General features: G+C 40.9%; 1 protein-coding gene and 1 long non-coding RNA gene across 3 annotated transcripts in view; one reads left to right on the top strand and one right to left on the bottom strand.

Annotated features, from left to right (window-relative positions):
* The window catches only part of LOC116660145, a 19,240-nt gene extending 17,150 nt beyond the window's left edge, over positions 1-2,090 (top strand). The window contains exon 3 of the long non-coding RNA XR_004315507.1: positions 2,016-2,090. This is a non-coding gene — a long non-coding RNA (uncharacterized LOC116660145). The remainder of the gene's footprint in view (positions 1-2,015) is intronic.
* The window catches only part of GABRG3 (gamma-aminobutyric acid type A receptor subunit gamma3), a 444,492-nt gene that overhangs the window by 316,764 nt on the left and 111,761 nt on the right, over positions 1-15,967 (bottom strand). The gene's annotated exons all lie outside the window — the stretch shown is intronic.

The raw sequence follows: 15,967 nt of genomic DNA, 5'->3' as shown, positions 1-15,967 counted from the left end.
AGTAAGTGCCCAATTTATCTTTAGGAAGCTACTCCATTTCTCTTTTCTCTTCAATTCATGTGGTTCATTTGGTGTTGGTGGCACCCTGAGTTCCTCTCCAAATGCACATCCAACCCCAACAACAGGACTTTTACTGAAACTATGGAGAAAGGCTATTTCTCCCTCAGATGGAAGGTGTTAGACCCTGCAAGCCTGGATGTGCCGGGGGCCACATCTGGCCCAAGTGGAGAGCGCCTGCCTGAGAATGAAGCTGACAGAGGAGACAGAACTTCTTTAAAACTCTGAACCCTGGGACTCAGCCACGCCTGAAGCTAGGAACGCCCTGGGACTCACTGGTTAACCAAAGCCAAAAAGCCCCCTAAGCCGGTCTGAGCATCCCTCACAATCAAAAGCGTTCCGCAGAATACATCAGTTAGCGCTGGGTGGTGAGAGTTTAGGAGACATTTTCTTCTTTTGTACTTTTCTGTCTTGTTTGAAAGTTTTACAATAAACATGTTATCATTTTTTCTAAAACAAAAACAATATTAAAGCAAACAAGACAGCAGTATTTGGGGCATCACCCTATATAATTACCTCTGCAATCTGTAGCTCTCTTAGATAAAGTCAAAATTACAGAAAGGAATCTTACTTATCCTAATATCCTAGACAAGAGAAGCTGCTCCATGCAGAAAGCTTATCAGAGAGGGAGTCTCTGCAATTTCCCTCAGCCACCCACAGCTTCCAAAAATTTCCTTTACCATTAGGAAAATCTGCCTTCGCTTTAATTCCAAATACGTTTGGCTCATGTCCTGTTATGCCGGATGTTCATCCAGCCGTATTTCCACTGGGGTCCTTTCCGTCCTTTTTCTACTTAGCCCTTAAAAAACAAGCTACCACATGAGACATTAGAAAGAGCTCAGGCCCTTATATTGTGCATAGGAAGAAGGAAGAACAAGGCAAGTCGCTTTTGGATGTTAAAATAACAGTTTCCCTCCCCGAGCCCTCCTGAATGGCGAAGCCCTCTTCCTGCCAGCTGGAGCTGTCCAAGGGAACTCTATCCCGGTCCAAACAGTGGCATGGCTCCAGGTTATAGACAGACTGTCCCTGCCACCAATCCTGGACCAATGTCCAATCACGGGGGGGCTGTGACTGTCTGCCGGTCTGGCCCTACAACCCCAATCACCCATCGAAGTATTTCTAAGGTAACTTTCACTGTCCTCTCAAAGCACACAAAACCACCACACGAATTTCCAGCCTCAGAATGACTCTATCGTCTGAATCATCAAAAAGATACTAAAGAGCATTCAGTATACTTTTTGTGTTTAATGTTGAATCAGGGTTGCCTCCCATTTCCCCAAATCACGTCTTCAGATACTACTGAAGCCTTTTCAGATACTACTGAAAAGAGGCATCCACAGTGATCTGAAGATGGACAGTGATCTGAAGATGGTTCAGATGTCTGGGGAAAAGAGAGTGCTGGTATGTTCAGTGAGGGGGTAAACAGTTTAGACAAGAACAACTATGTCTTTGAAGTGAGGGCCTAGGTCAATGGTTGTAGGAAGTTTCACTAGAAATAAAATGAAATACTAAAGCAAATCTGACACAGGTAAAAACCATTATCCATGGCCTCAAGCAGCAACTACTTTTTTTTTAAAAAAACATGGCTTATGCAGGGGAGCATTCTACAGCTTCTTAATACAGACAGACCACGTGGTGTTGTGGAAAGAGATGCTGCTAGGAATTAAAACACTTGGATTTGACCAACAACACTGTCTTTTACTGAATTGTAACAGAAAAGAACAAATCTGACTCCCTATTAGATCTGTTCCTTTGGCTTTAACCCTCTGCCCTGTTTTCTAGGCTCAGTCTTGCCAGCTCTGCAACTTTTGTAAAAGAATGTTGCCTTTAGCCTGAAATAGACAGGAGAGCCTATTCTCAAGGCTCTGGCCTTTAAGGATATTAACACTTTTGCACTTCTATAAAGATAACAAGTTGCAGACCAGAAAACAACATTTGTTGTGTTAGAGGTTTTGCAGGAGCACCATGACCTGACCCACTGGACAGATGCAAGAACAAAGAACCCCTACAGCAAGAAGTTTGCAACAACCAACCACACCTCCCCCCCTTCCTTTTTTTAGTATAAACGGAGCCTATATTCTGAATTGGGGAGGATGGTTCTCCAAGACATTAGCCTGCCATCTTCTTGGTCTGCCGACTTTCCACATAAAGTCGCTATTCCTTGCCCCAGCACCTTGTCTCCTGATTTATTGGCCTGTTGTGCAGGGAGCAGAACAAGTTTGGACTCAGTAACAAGAAAATAGTTACAAAACCTGAGCACTGATTCTTCATTTGGAAAATGAGGAAAATAAGGCCAGCTCTCCTCTGTTACAAGGTTATTATAGAAAAGTTTGTGTACTCAATTATCAGTGACATTAATAAAAAAGGAACTTGGGGAAAGCAGAAACAAGGCACAAAGAAATTGCATAAAATACACTGCTGTTAATAACCTCAGAGAGTTAAAAAAATTTACTGCATCCAGGAGACTAAGAGAATAAATATTCAGAAAACAAAGAAAGCTCTTTGGGAAACAGAAGATATTCCAAGTAGGAGTGGGAGATAAAGTGAGGAAATCTATGACCAAAGATCAGAATAAGAAATGAAAAAGAACAGAGAAAGTATATGCAAAACAGAGGAGGAATCCCTCCAGAAGTTATCTGAACTGAAGGAATTCTAAAAATTAGAATGAGAGAACATATATTAGAGGAAAGTAGTAAAGAAGTATCTCAAGATTTATTCCTGGACCTGCAGGGCAGAGTTTCCAGGCTGGAAAGGATGACTGACTGTAAATAAAGTACAACAGATTTTAAAAGTCCTAAAATAAACCCCAGGGCTATGAACTAGCAAAGCATTTAACTAGTTTTATGTAATTTTCAGTTGACTAATGAATAGTATGTCCATACAATGGAAATAAAACCAACACAAAATTGTGTCTTCTAAAAGCATTTAATGACATAAGAAAATGCTCAAGATAGAGGTTTAAATGGAATTTTTTTTAATAGGACATCTGAATTCAGCTCCTACAGAGTGTGGAAGTTGTTACTTTGCTTTATGACAAGAAAAAGCTGGGCAAACTAAAAATCAACAGCCTTTCTTGGAACTGTCATAGAACTAAAGTCAGAGAGCAAACTGCCACCCCAAAAATCTGGAGAGATGGGTACGTTTTCAGAGATACGCAGTGGAGATCTTGCTTGGGGCAAGAAGCCATAGGAGCCAGAAAATACTAGGAACAATGAAACTCTGATTCACTAAAGGTCCAGCAAACGCTGGCATGACAGTGTGAAATCCCTGTGGGCCCCATCATAAGTGACACCCCATGCTTTCCTGAACTTTTCTTCAGGAACCTTCCCAGATTCTGCAATACTGTGACTTATAAAAATATATATATTGGTCTTCATCCCTGTCTCTGGCAAAACACTCCCAAAACCCTTGGAACCCTTGTTGGAGAGCAACCAAATTGTCTTTTTCTTGTTAATGAGGTGACTTTTGGACCACACCTAAGGATAGGACCTGGTTGCAAAGCCCATCATGTGATGGCCTTGCACATCACCCATCCATGTGATGACAGTGTGGGAACATTCAGTCCCACATCCTCTGACTTCAGAGCTCTGGGGATGGGAGAAGGCCTGGACACTGAATCTATCACTACTGGCCAATAGTTTAATCTATCATGGCTAAGTAATGCAACTCCATAAAAGATTCAAAAGGCTGGTGTTTGGAGAGCTTGCAGGTCGGTAAACGCGCAGAGATGCAGGAAGAGTGGAACGCGCAGAGGAGGCACGGATTTGTATATGGTAGGCCTTCCCCATACACTGCCCTGTGCATCTCTTCCACCTGGCTGTTTCTGAATTACGCCCTTTTACAATAAACTGGTGACCTAGTAATATAAAATGTTTCCCCTGAGTTCTGTGAACCACTCTAGCTAATCAATCAAACCCAAGGAGGGAGGTCGATGGAATCCCTGATCCATAGCCAGCTGGTCAGAAGCACAGGGGGCAAACTGGACTTCCAACTGATGTTTGAAGTTGGGGGTCAGAGAGCCTTGCGGGACTAAACCTTTATCCTGTGGATTCTGAAGCAATCTCCAGGAAGACACTGTCAGAATTGAGCTGAACTGTAGGATACCTAAGTCTGTGTCAGAGAACCTGCTTATCGGTATGGAAAAACACACACACACACTAGAACTGTGACCAGAATCCTTGTATTTCTCATGGTGAAGATCCAAATAGGTCCCTTGTAGGAAAGGAGAAGAGAAATTACTGTGAAATATTCACAGAGCCTTCTCAATAAGAAAGTGTCTACGCTCCAGGGGAAATGGACTTTACAAGAGCAAAAAATTCTGAAATATATTCCACTTGGAGGAATGCTGTAGAAAGAAAATCTAACCACAGGAAGACAGATCGAAAGAGTTGCAAGGCCACAGCCCTGAGACACAGGTTCCTAAAAGACTGTAGGCAGTATCAGAAAGTCAGAAATGCTCCCCTCACCAACCACCATACCAAGGCAGCTCCAGTATAACAACAGCGGTTACCTGAAACAGCTACAAGACAGAGAGAGAGGACTCCGGAAGACGGCTTGCTTCTAGGACTAGGATGGAAATACAAGGGGACCCTGGAGCACCCTGGAGTGCCAGGAAGTAAGAAGCAAGCAAAAAACAGACAGGCAAGGCAACATGAAAAGGCCCACAATGGAAGACACGACCATAATATGATGCAGTTTGTCCTTAAATGGGATTCCTAGAACAGAAAAATGACATTTAGAACCGCACTGTTTTTATCTATTCTACAGGGAAATATTATAAATGAGTATGGACTTCAGTTAATAGTATGTATCAATGTTGGCTCATCACTGGTGACAAATGTGCCACACTGATGTAAGATGTTAACAGCAGTGGGAACTAGATGTGGGTTAGATGCGAACTCACTATATACTATGTTCACGACCTTTCCTGTCAATCTCTAAAACTATTCTCCAATTTAATAAACTAATTCTTTTTAAATGGTCTAAAATTAGAGATAATATGACCCCTATTTCTATTTTGTAGCAAGACTGTATAGAGTTCATGGAAACCATCTGTGCCAGGAGATTTCTTTTGGGGGGAATTTTGTAGTTACAAGTTCAATTTCCATCGCAGCCATAAGGAGACATTCAGATTGCCTATAAATCCTGGTTGAGCTTGGTAGCTTGTAGTTTTCAAAGAATTGGTCCATTTCTTAAAGTTATTGAATTTACGAGCCAAAAAGTATGTTTCATAGTATTTCCCTATTATGTATTTAATAGCTGCAGGATTTGTTTACTTCTTTTATCTCATTCTAATAACAGTTGATTTGCATGATCTCTTTATTTTTGTCAGTTTGTTTATTATCAATTTTATTGATTTTTTTTTTTTTTGCAAAGATAACTTTTTGTTCTACTGACTTTCTCTACTGTTTTCCTATTTCACCTTGAAATGATTTCTGATCTTACCATTAGTACTAGCTTTCTTCTGCTTGCTTTGGATTTATTTTGTTTTTCCTTTTCTAATTCTTATAGTAGGAATTTTAATTGCTCATTTGAAATCTTTCCTCATATATAATGTATTTTTTGCTATGAATATCCCTCTCAGCACTTTTAGCTCTACCCCACATACTTTGAGATGTTTTGATTTTATTCGGTTCAATGTACTTTTTAATTTTCAGATTTTTTGATGCATGCATTTATTATGCGTTCATTTCCATTTGCTTAGAGATTTCCTTGTTGTCTTTCTGTTCTTGGTTTCTAGTTTGCCTTGTGGTCACAGAACAAACTCTGCATGATTTAAATGCTCTTAAATTTGTTGAGCTTTGCTTTATGATCCAGTAAATGGAATATCTTGGTAAGTTTATGAGCACTTGGAAAAAAAAAGAAGTGTTATCCTGCTGTTGCCGAGTGGAGTGTTCAGTACATGTCAATTAGATCCTGTAGGCTGACTGTGCTGGACAGACTTCCTATACACGTCCCAAGTGTAACTGTGGTGGATTTATGTATTTCTTATTTCAGCGTCATAAGTTTTGCTTCATGTATTTTAAAGCTGTTTCTTGATCCATAGACATTTAGGATCATTATATCTTCCTGGTGAATTGATCCTTTTAGCATTACGTAAAGAATCTCTTTATCACTGGCCAGTTTTCTTTGTTCTGAATCAGATATTAAACATGTCTCTCCTGCTTTTTTAAATTTTAATTTAATATCTGCATGGTATAAATGGTCTATTCTTTTACTTTCAACCTACCTATATTGATAAATTTGAAGTGAGCTTCTTGTAAGCAGCATATAAGCTGGATCGTTTAAATTTTCTTTTAAATTTTTTAATCCACTCTGCCTATCTCTGTCTTTTGTTTTGCTGTATTTTGACCATTTACATTTAAGATCATTATTGATACACTAAGGCATAAGTCTGTCCCTTAACATTAAATTTTTTGTTTCCTCTGGCTCTCCTAATTCTACTTGTAAGTTTTAAAAATTTATAACTACACGGATAACATTGGCAGGAAATGCTGCAAATTGTTAAAATGAATTTCTCTTTAGTCTATGACTCCAATTATTTGTATTTCAGTGTATTGCACTTTCCATCTCGTATTCCACCAAGGAGGTGGACAACACCTGGGCAGACTAACTCAGCTATGAGAAAAAAAGCTATGGCAAGATGCCCACTGTGAGTTTACCATCTCACAGGAGATATAAGTCATGTCTAAATGGTGTCTGCACAACAAATGCATAGCGCAGCACCAGGCCTATGGGTAGCCCTCAGGGTTTCCTCAGTGAGTGAGTCAGTAAATGACAGAAAGGGTTTAATACAACCCACCAAAAAAATTACAACAAACGAGCCAGCCAGTAAACATTTAAATACTCTCAAAATTCACAACTCACAAAGACTGAGGGCGCAGCACCCACTCTCAAAAATTCACACTCAAAATGCCAGCGCATCTTGTCTGTCTTTGGGCCATGGCCGTGACCTTTGCAAAAGCCCCTGGAAAGCAAAGCATTCGGCCAGTTTGAATCAGTCTCTCCTTGCTTAAACATCTGATTCCAGTCGAGGTGCCATGGGCAAAAAAAGTTAGAAAACAAGATATCATGGAAGAAAAATGCTTGAAATCATTGTTTAGAAATAGAACAAACAGCTGAACATTCTACACTAGAGCTAATAAGGGTTGTTTCTCATGTGGCTTCACATTCATTGGGAGCAGGTTTTTCCCTTCCCAGCTACCCACAAAGCAAGGGATGCGCGTGCTCTGTGACCCGCTGCACGCGTGTGCGCTGCACTGAAACGGCCGCAACCTGGTAGCTTCCACATACTGAGCTGCAGTTCCTAAGGTTCTGGCTGAGCTAGCCTTGGTCATTAAAACAAGCACTTATTTATTTCCTCACAGCCATTAAAGACAAACCCCTAACCATGAAAAGCAGCTCTGTGAAAGATCATTTAAAAGGCAGCCACTTAAAAGACAGATACTCTATATTTGAATACAATTATAAGAGCCAGGGAGAAAACTGGGCAGACAGAGCCTAGGCTGCTAGTCACCTCAGGCAGGTGGGAAGGAACAGAGAACAGAAGGGGGAGTCACCGGTTTTTAACACACCACTGTACTGCACGCTTCTTACAAAGGGTATGTAAAACTTCTGTAATTTATAAAAAAGCAAATGAAGAAAGATTTAAAGGGAAAGGGGAAGCAACACCCTTTTGCCTTTCTCTTTCTTGTCTGGGCTGCCTTCCCCTGCTTTGGTATTTGTAAACACTGGTCCTGTTCCTTCTGGTTCCCCCTCCCCTGCAGGGCGTTCCCAGCCTCATCCGAAGTGGGCCTTGCTGTGAGCTACCAGGGGGCCGGGGGCTCCCCCGTTACCTGTGCCTGAGGGGAGGTCTTTGACTTGAAGCTTTGACAGCAAAAGGGTTAACGTTTTAAGCAATTAAACAGAGTTAATACGACTTGCTAACACCTGAGGGAAGGGGATTAGTAAAAGGAGTGGCTTTTCAGCACAGATTAAATGTGAGTACAGATTGATATGCCAGAGAAGAGGCAAGGACTCCAGGCCTGGGACTCCTGAGACTGGCCGTCGAATGTTACTAAGTGTATGACGTATGCTGGAGATCACAGAACACAGCACACGCCTGCTAAGTCTCCACGTTCCTTTCAAGATAAGAAGATTAGAGAGGAGGGCAACCAAGATGGCAGAGCACAAGGACCGTAAGCTCACCACCTCTGATGAGCACACCCAAATCACAACAATCCGTGATGGAAAAAGACTGGAACCTACCAGAAAGAATATCTACAGTCAAGAGGATATAACGAAGGAACCACAACGAGATAGGTAGGAGGGGCGGACTTGAGTGATATAATCAATTCCATATCCCCTGGGTGGGTGACCCACAAGCTGGGGAAAAATTGTATTGAGTAAGTTCTCCCACAGAAATGAGAGTTCTGAGCCCCATATGGCAGGGCCCCCAGCCTGGGTGGGTGGGGGGGGGTCTGACAACAGGAAGAGAAGTCCCCAGAGCATTTGGCTTTGATGGCCAGTGGGGATCGATTGCGGGAGCGCCACAGGATTGGGAGAAATAGAAATTTCACTCTTAAAAGGTGCACACAAAATCTCACAAGCACCAAGACCAAGGGCAAAAGCAGTAATTTGATAGGAGCCTTAGTAAGACCTGCCTGCTTGTATTAGAGGGTCTCCTGGGAGGCAGGGAGCCGCTCTGGCTCACGCGGGAGACATACACATTGGCGCTGGACATACCGGGGAGCATTTATCTGCAGGAGCTCTTCTGGAAGTTGACTTGTTGGGTCATTAACAGCAAGATCTGGCCCCACCCAACAGCCTGTAGGCGCCATTTGGGATGCCTCAGGCCAAACAGCAAACTGGGCAGAGACACAGCCCCAGCCATCAGCACACAGGCTGCGAAGCCCCCTAGAACCTGCCCCTGACATGGTCTCCCACCAGAGGGCCAAGACGCAGCTCCACCCACCCCTCCTGCCAGGAAGCCTACACAAACCTCTAGACCAGCCTCACCCACCAGGGGGAAGACATCAGAAACAAGAAAAGTACAGTCCCACAGCCTGAGGACCCAGCTGACACACAGGCCAGACACTTCCCTGGGCCAGCTGGCCCTCTACTATTAGGTGACAAGAAGGGAGTGCACGACTGGGACACATGAGACATCTACAGAGGGCAACTTCTCCAAGGCTGAGAATGTGAATGAAAGTTACTGCCTGCCATACCAGTAAACAAAGAGTGCTGCAGCCATCAGCCATCGGCCACGACCACCGCCCCCCCGACAGTCAGCCCCAGGGAACTCAGGATGGGAAGCATAACATACTGGCCTAGGGAGCTCAGGTGCATCTCAAAGGAATGACTTCAGTGAGCCCAGACTCTTGCACCTTGGCATACATAAAAAAGTGCTAAATTCCTTAACTTGAGATGCTGGCTTTCTTTAATTAACAGTAGTCTTTAGATGTTCTGACTACCAGGTCTTTTTTGCAAAAACTATATATCCTGGCTCCTCTCCCACCTCTTCAGAGCAGTCTCTCAGAGCTATCTTAGAGGCCATGTCTTGGGCTTAAGTCCTCAGAAATGTCTGCTGAATAAAACATATCGTTCAACTTTTAGGTTGTGCATTTTTTTTTCAGTCAAAAAGAAACATAACTAACCTGCCAGTTAAGACAAAATGAGGCAGCAGAGCAGTATGTTCCAGAGGAAAGAAAAGATAAAATCTCCAGAAGAACTAAGCGACATGGAGGTAGGCGATCCACCTGAGAAAGAGTTCAGAGTGATAACTGTAAGATGATTAAAGAACTCAGGAGGAGAATGGATGCACACAGTGAGAAATTAGTAGTTCTTAACAAATAGTTAGAAAATATAAATGGCCAAACACACTGAAGATACAACAACTGGAAGGTATCAATAGTAGACTAAATGATGCAGAAGAACAGATCCATGAACAGGAAGACAGAGTAGTGGAAATCACTGCCTGCTGAACGGGGGGGGGGGGGGGGGGGGGGGAATGGAAGAAATGAGGACACTGTAAGAGAGACCCTGGGACATTGGGCCACTAATATTGAAATTATATGAGTCCAGGAAGGAGAAGAGTGAGACACAAAGGGCCTAAGAAAATATTTTAAAGGGTACCAGCTGAAAACTTCCCTAACCTGGGAAAGGAAACAGTCACTCAAGTCCATGAAGAGCAGAGAGTCTTATACAGGATTAACCCAAAGAGGAACACACCAAGATACACTGTAATCAAAATAACAGAAATTAGCGATAGAGAATATTTTAAAACTAACAAAGGAAAAAAGCAACAACAACACACAAAGGAATTCCCAGATGGTTATCATCTAATTTTTCAGCAGAAACTCTGCAGGCTAGAAAGGAGGGACAACAAAATTAAAATGATGAAAAGGTTAAAATCTGTAACCAAGGATAGATCCAACAAGACTCTCCTTCAGATTTGAGGGGGAAACCAAAGCTTCACAAACAAGCAAATCTAAAAGGATTCAGCACCACCAAACCAGCTTTACAACAAATGCTAAAGAATTTCTCCAGGGAAAAAAGAGGCCACAAGTAGAAACAAGAAAATTGCAAAATGGAAGAGCTCAGTGGTGAAGACAGACATACAGTAAAAGTAGGAAATCATCCATACACAAAGCAAGTTGGGAGATTAAAACAAAAAAGCAGTAAAAATCATCTGTATTTACAATAAGCTGTTAAGGAATACACAAAACAGTTAGATGTAAAATATGATATCAAAAACAGTAATGATGGGGGGAGGAAGGTATTAATGCAGAGTATGTAAAATGCATTTGAAATTAAGAGATCAGCAACTTAAAACTTATATATATATGTGTGTATATATATATATATATATACATATATTATATATACACACACATATATATATAATCCTCATGGTCACTGCAAACCAAAAAGCTGCAATAGATATATATACACACAAAAAGAAGAAGGAATCTAAACAGAACAATAAAGCTATTCATCAAGTCACGAGAAGAGAACAAAACAAGGGTAAAATAAGACCCACAAAAACAAACTCAAAACAATTAACAAAATGGCAATAAGAATATACATATTGATAATTACCTTAACTGTAAATGGACTAAATGCTCCAACCAAAAGACACAGACTGGCTGAATGGATACAAAACCAGGACCTGAATACATGCTGCCTACAAGAGACTCACTTCAAATCTAGGGACCCATAAAGACTGAAAGTGAGGGGATGGAAAAAGGTATCCTATGCAAATGGAAATCAAAAGAAAGCAGAGGAGCAATAAATATATCAGACAAAATCAACTTTAAAATCAATACTGTTAAAAGAAACAAAGGACACCACACAATGGACAATGGATCAACCCAAGAAAAACTAGAACAAAAAATGTTTCTAGATTTTTATGGAAACACAAAGGACTCCAAACAGTGAAAAGAATCTTGAGAAAGAAGAATGGAACTGGAAGAATCACATCCCCTTACTTCAAACTATACTACAAAGCTACAGTCATCAAAACAGTTTACTACTTGCATAAAAACAGATATACAGATCAATGGAACAGGGTAGAAATCCTAGAAACAACCCAAGCACTTATGGTCAAGTAATCTATAACAAAGGAGGCAAGAACATACAATGGAGAAAAGAGAGTCTCTTTAATAAGTGGTGCTGGGAAAACTGGACAGCTACCTGTAAAAGACTGAAATTAGAACATTCTATAACATCATAGACAAAAATAAACTCAAAGCAGATTAAAGACTGTAATGTAAGATGAGATACTATAAAAATCCTACAGGAAAACGTAGGCAGGACACTGACATAAATCACAGCAATATTTTTTTGGATCTGTCTCCTAGAGTAATGGAAATAAAAACCAAAATAAACAAATGGGATCCAATTAAACTTAAAAGCTTTTGCACAGCAAAGGAAACCATAAACAAAAAGACAACCTACAGAATAGGAGAAAATATTTGCAAATGATGTGACCCACAAGGGATTAATTTCCAAAATATACAGATAGCTCAAATAAGCTTAATATCAAAGAAATAAACAACCCAATCCAAAAATGGGCAGATCTAAATAAACATTTTTTCACAGAAGACATCCAGATGGTCAACAGGCACATAAAAAGATGCTCAATGTCACTAATTATCAGAGCAATGCAAATCAAGACTATAATGAGGTGTCACCTCACACCAGTCAGAATGGCCATCATTAAAAAGTCTACAAATAACAAATGCTGGAGAGGGTGTGGAGAAAAAGGAACCCTCCTACACTGTTTGTGGGAATGTAAATTGTTGCAGTCACTATGGAAACAGTATGGAGGTTCCTTAAAAAACTAAAAATAGATTTACCATACGACTTGGCAATCCAACTTCTAGGTATATATCTGGAGAAAACTCTAGTTGGAAAAGATACATGCACCTCAATGCTCACAGCAGCACTATTTACAATAGATAAGACATGAAAGCAACCTAAATGTCCACTGAAAGATGACTGGATAAAGAGGGTGGTGTGTGTGTGTGTGTGTGTGTGTGTACACAATGAAGTATTACTCAGACGTAAAAAAAGAATGAAATAATGCCACTTGTAGCAACATGGATGTACCTAGAGATTATCATATTAAGTGAAATAAGTCAGACAAATATATATCACTTATATGTAGAATCTAAAAAAAATGATACAAATAAACTATTTACAAAACAGAAGCAGACTTACAGACATAGAAAACAACTGTATTGTTACCAAAGGGAAAAGTGAGGTGGCAGGGGGATAAATTAGGAATTTGGGATTAACATATACACACTACATATAAAATAGATAAGCAACAGGGACCTACTGTGTAGCACTGGGAATTATATTCAATATCTTGTAATAACCTATAATGGAAAAAAATCTTAAAAAGAATATATATACACATATATATTCTCAACTATATATATAATTGAATCACTTTGCCATACACCTGAAACTAACACATTTAAAATTAACTATACATCAATAAAAAAGTTATTTTAAAAAGATTATGAATATGATTATAAAATAATAAAAATATACATTAGTCCTAGAAAAATATACCCCAGCTCCTAAAACCCTTGTGATTTCCTAAGTGAGAAGACCACTAGGAACATCTTTTGTTCTAATATTTGACCTCTGACCCAGCTTCCTCACTAGAGGTCCTAAATCCCTTGGAATTTCCTGGGTGAGAGGAGTGTCTTTTGTTCTAATGAGGCAACTCTTGGTGGGCACCTGATAATTTCAGGATGGGGGCTGGTCACCAGAAAGATGAAGTCAAGGCTAGAATGTTAGAATTTTCAGGCACACAGCCCCCCCGCCCCATTTTCCAGGAAGAAGCGGGAGTAGGAATGGAGTTCAGCGTTGATTATGCTTATATGATGATGGCTCTACAAAAACCCCACCAGAAATGAGCTCAGAGAGATTCCAAGTTGGTGAACACGTACGTCCCTGTGCCAGAAGAGTGGTACACACCTACTGCATAAGGACAGAAGCTCCTACGCTTGGGACCTTCCCAGACCTCACTCTAGTACCTCATCTGGCTATTGATCCGTACCCGTTATGGCAGCCTTTATTATATAATGAATCAGTAAACACGAGCCTTTGTTTCCCCGAGTTCTGTGAGCCAGCCTAGCAAACCATCCAACTCAAGGAAGGGGCCATGGGGACCCCAATTTACAGCTGATTGGTCAGAAGTACAGGTGATAACCTGCCACTTGTGGTTGGCATCTAAAACGGGGCCTGTCTTGTGGGACTGAACCCTTAACCTGAGGTATCTGATGCTACCTGCAGGTTGACAGAGTTATGACTGAGTTAAACTGTAGGATACTCAGCTGGTGGCACAGAATTATTTAGTGGGGGGAAATCCCCCACGTCTGGTGTCAGAAATGCTGTGAGTGTGGCAGTCATGGGAGAGTAGAGGAGGAACACAGGCGTGTTTATCTCATACAATGAGTAATGCTTATTTCATAATTTACAAATCTGAATACTCGGCACATTCAGCGTTTTTAACTTTTTAAAGAGTAATAATCCAAACATGATGAAAGGAGATATTAGCTAGAAATCATACTGTATCATTTCTATCAGTGGCAGTTTATTTGTTTTTCCCGGGATTTTCAATGCTTGACATATGCTTAATTTTCAATACAGGTAGTACCCTTGGGACGACTGCGAAAGAAAAAATACAAACATGCACCCAGATTACATATTTATGTTGAGAAATCAGATATTAGCAAACACACGTACCAAATGTGAGTATTAAAATGATTCCCTGCAGCAATTTTATTGGGAGAAGTGAGCTTAGTTAGCATGGGGGCAATGCTGTAATTTAATTCATAGCATCACATCCCAGAAGCACGTGTTACAGGAAGTAACTTGCTCATGGCCATGTGACCACTGAATTGTCTTCAGCCAAAGATTCCATAAATTGACTAAAGAGACTTTGAATAACAATGCCCCCCACCATGTGAACTCCTCCTCTCCTAGAAAGCCTTCTACTATTATTATTAATTTCTTTCTTTATTATTCTTACTATGGAGCCAGGCCATTTATCTGAACACCCATCAGGGAACGGAACATGCCTCCAAAGCATTTTTTCAGAGCCAAGTTTGAGTTTCGAACGACTCAGTGGGAATTCCGGTTTGTTATTCCAAAATCCTCAAGTAACCAGACCACTAGGAATAAAGAGGCAAGCCGTAACAAAACCCAAAGACTTTCATTTCCAAAACTGTGTAGAAAATGGCAGTTTTCAGGATTTTACATTTTTAAGATTAAAATGAATCGGCTATCTCCATGAGCTCCTAATACGTATTGAACTGGGCACGTGGCCTTCGCTAAGTACAGCCCAGGGGGCAGACCCACTTTTGAAGTCCTCAGACAGCAGGAGGCCGTGTTCACACTTGAGTGGCCTCCCTGCCGCAAGGCTGTGTGGGTGCCTGAATGATGCACTTGGCCGTGCCTGCTGTGAAGAGCTTCCCTCAGACCAGAAGTCATGGACATTCCAAATTCTTCATTGGATACAATCATATGCAAATCGTTCTTAACACATGCATATGCATACATGCAAAAAGCATGCGCGCTCTGATAGGTGTTTTTACTTCCTTTAGTTATTGAAGTATAGTCAATTTACGATGTTGTGTAAGTTCCTGGTGTACAGCAGTGATATATATATATATATATATATATATGCATACTCTATGCATACACATACACACACACACACACACACACACACAAACACACACACACATATTCCTTTTCATAAAAGCCATTATAAGGTATTGAACATAGTTCCCTATGCTGGACAGTAGGACCTTGTTACTTACATACTAACTTTTCTTTTTGAGATCATTGTAGGTTTACATTCAGTTTCAGAAATAATGCAAATAGTACCCCTGTATCTTTCACCTGGCTTTCCCCAATGGTAACATCTTACAAAACTATAGTGCAAATCCACAATCAAGATTCACCAACTTTATTCAGATTTCACCAGTTGCCAGCACTCGTGTGTGTGTGTGTGTGTGTGTGTGTGTGTGTGTGTGTGTGTGTGTGTGTGTGTATGTGTGTGTGTGTGTACTTGGTTTTATGCTACTGTATCACGTGTAGATTCACATCACCTCCATCACAATAAAGACAGAGCTGTTCCATTCCAGGGTCCTTCATGCAGCTCTCTTATATCCATATTTATCTTTCTTCTGCCTCTCACCTCATCCCCCATCACCTGACAACCACTAACCTGGTCTATGTTCCTATAATTTTCTTATTTCAATGGGATATAAATGAAATCCCCCAGAAGGCTACCTGCAGGTCTGGCTTCTCCGGAGGTCTCTCTCCGTAGCTTGTGGACGGGCGTCTTCTCCCTGCGTCTTCACGTGGTCTTCCTTCTGTGCTTGTCTGTGTCCCGATCTTCTTC

The sequence above is a fragment of the Camelus ferus genome, chromosome 27, assembly GCF_009834535.1.
Source record: "Camelus ferus isolate YT-003-E chromosome 27, BCGSAC_Cfer_1.0, whole genome shotgun sequence".
NCBI classification, from domain to species: Eukaryota; Metazoa; Chordata; class Mammalia; order Artiodactyla; family Camelidae; genus Camelus; species Camelus ferus.
Note: the sequence above shows the minus strand (reverse complement) of the source record. Positions and strands in the feature narration are given on the sequence as shown.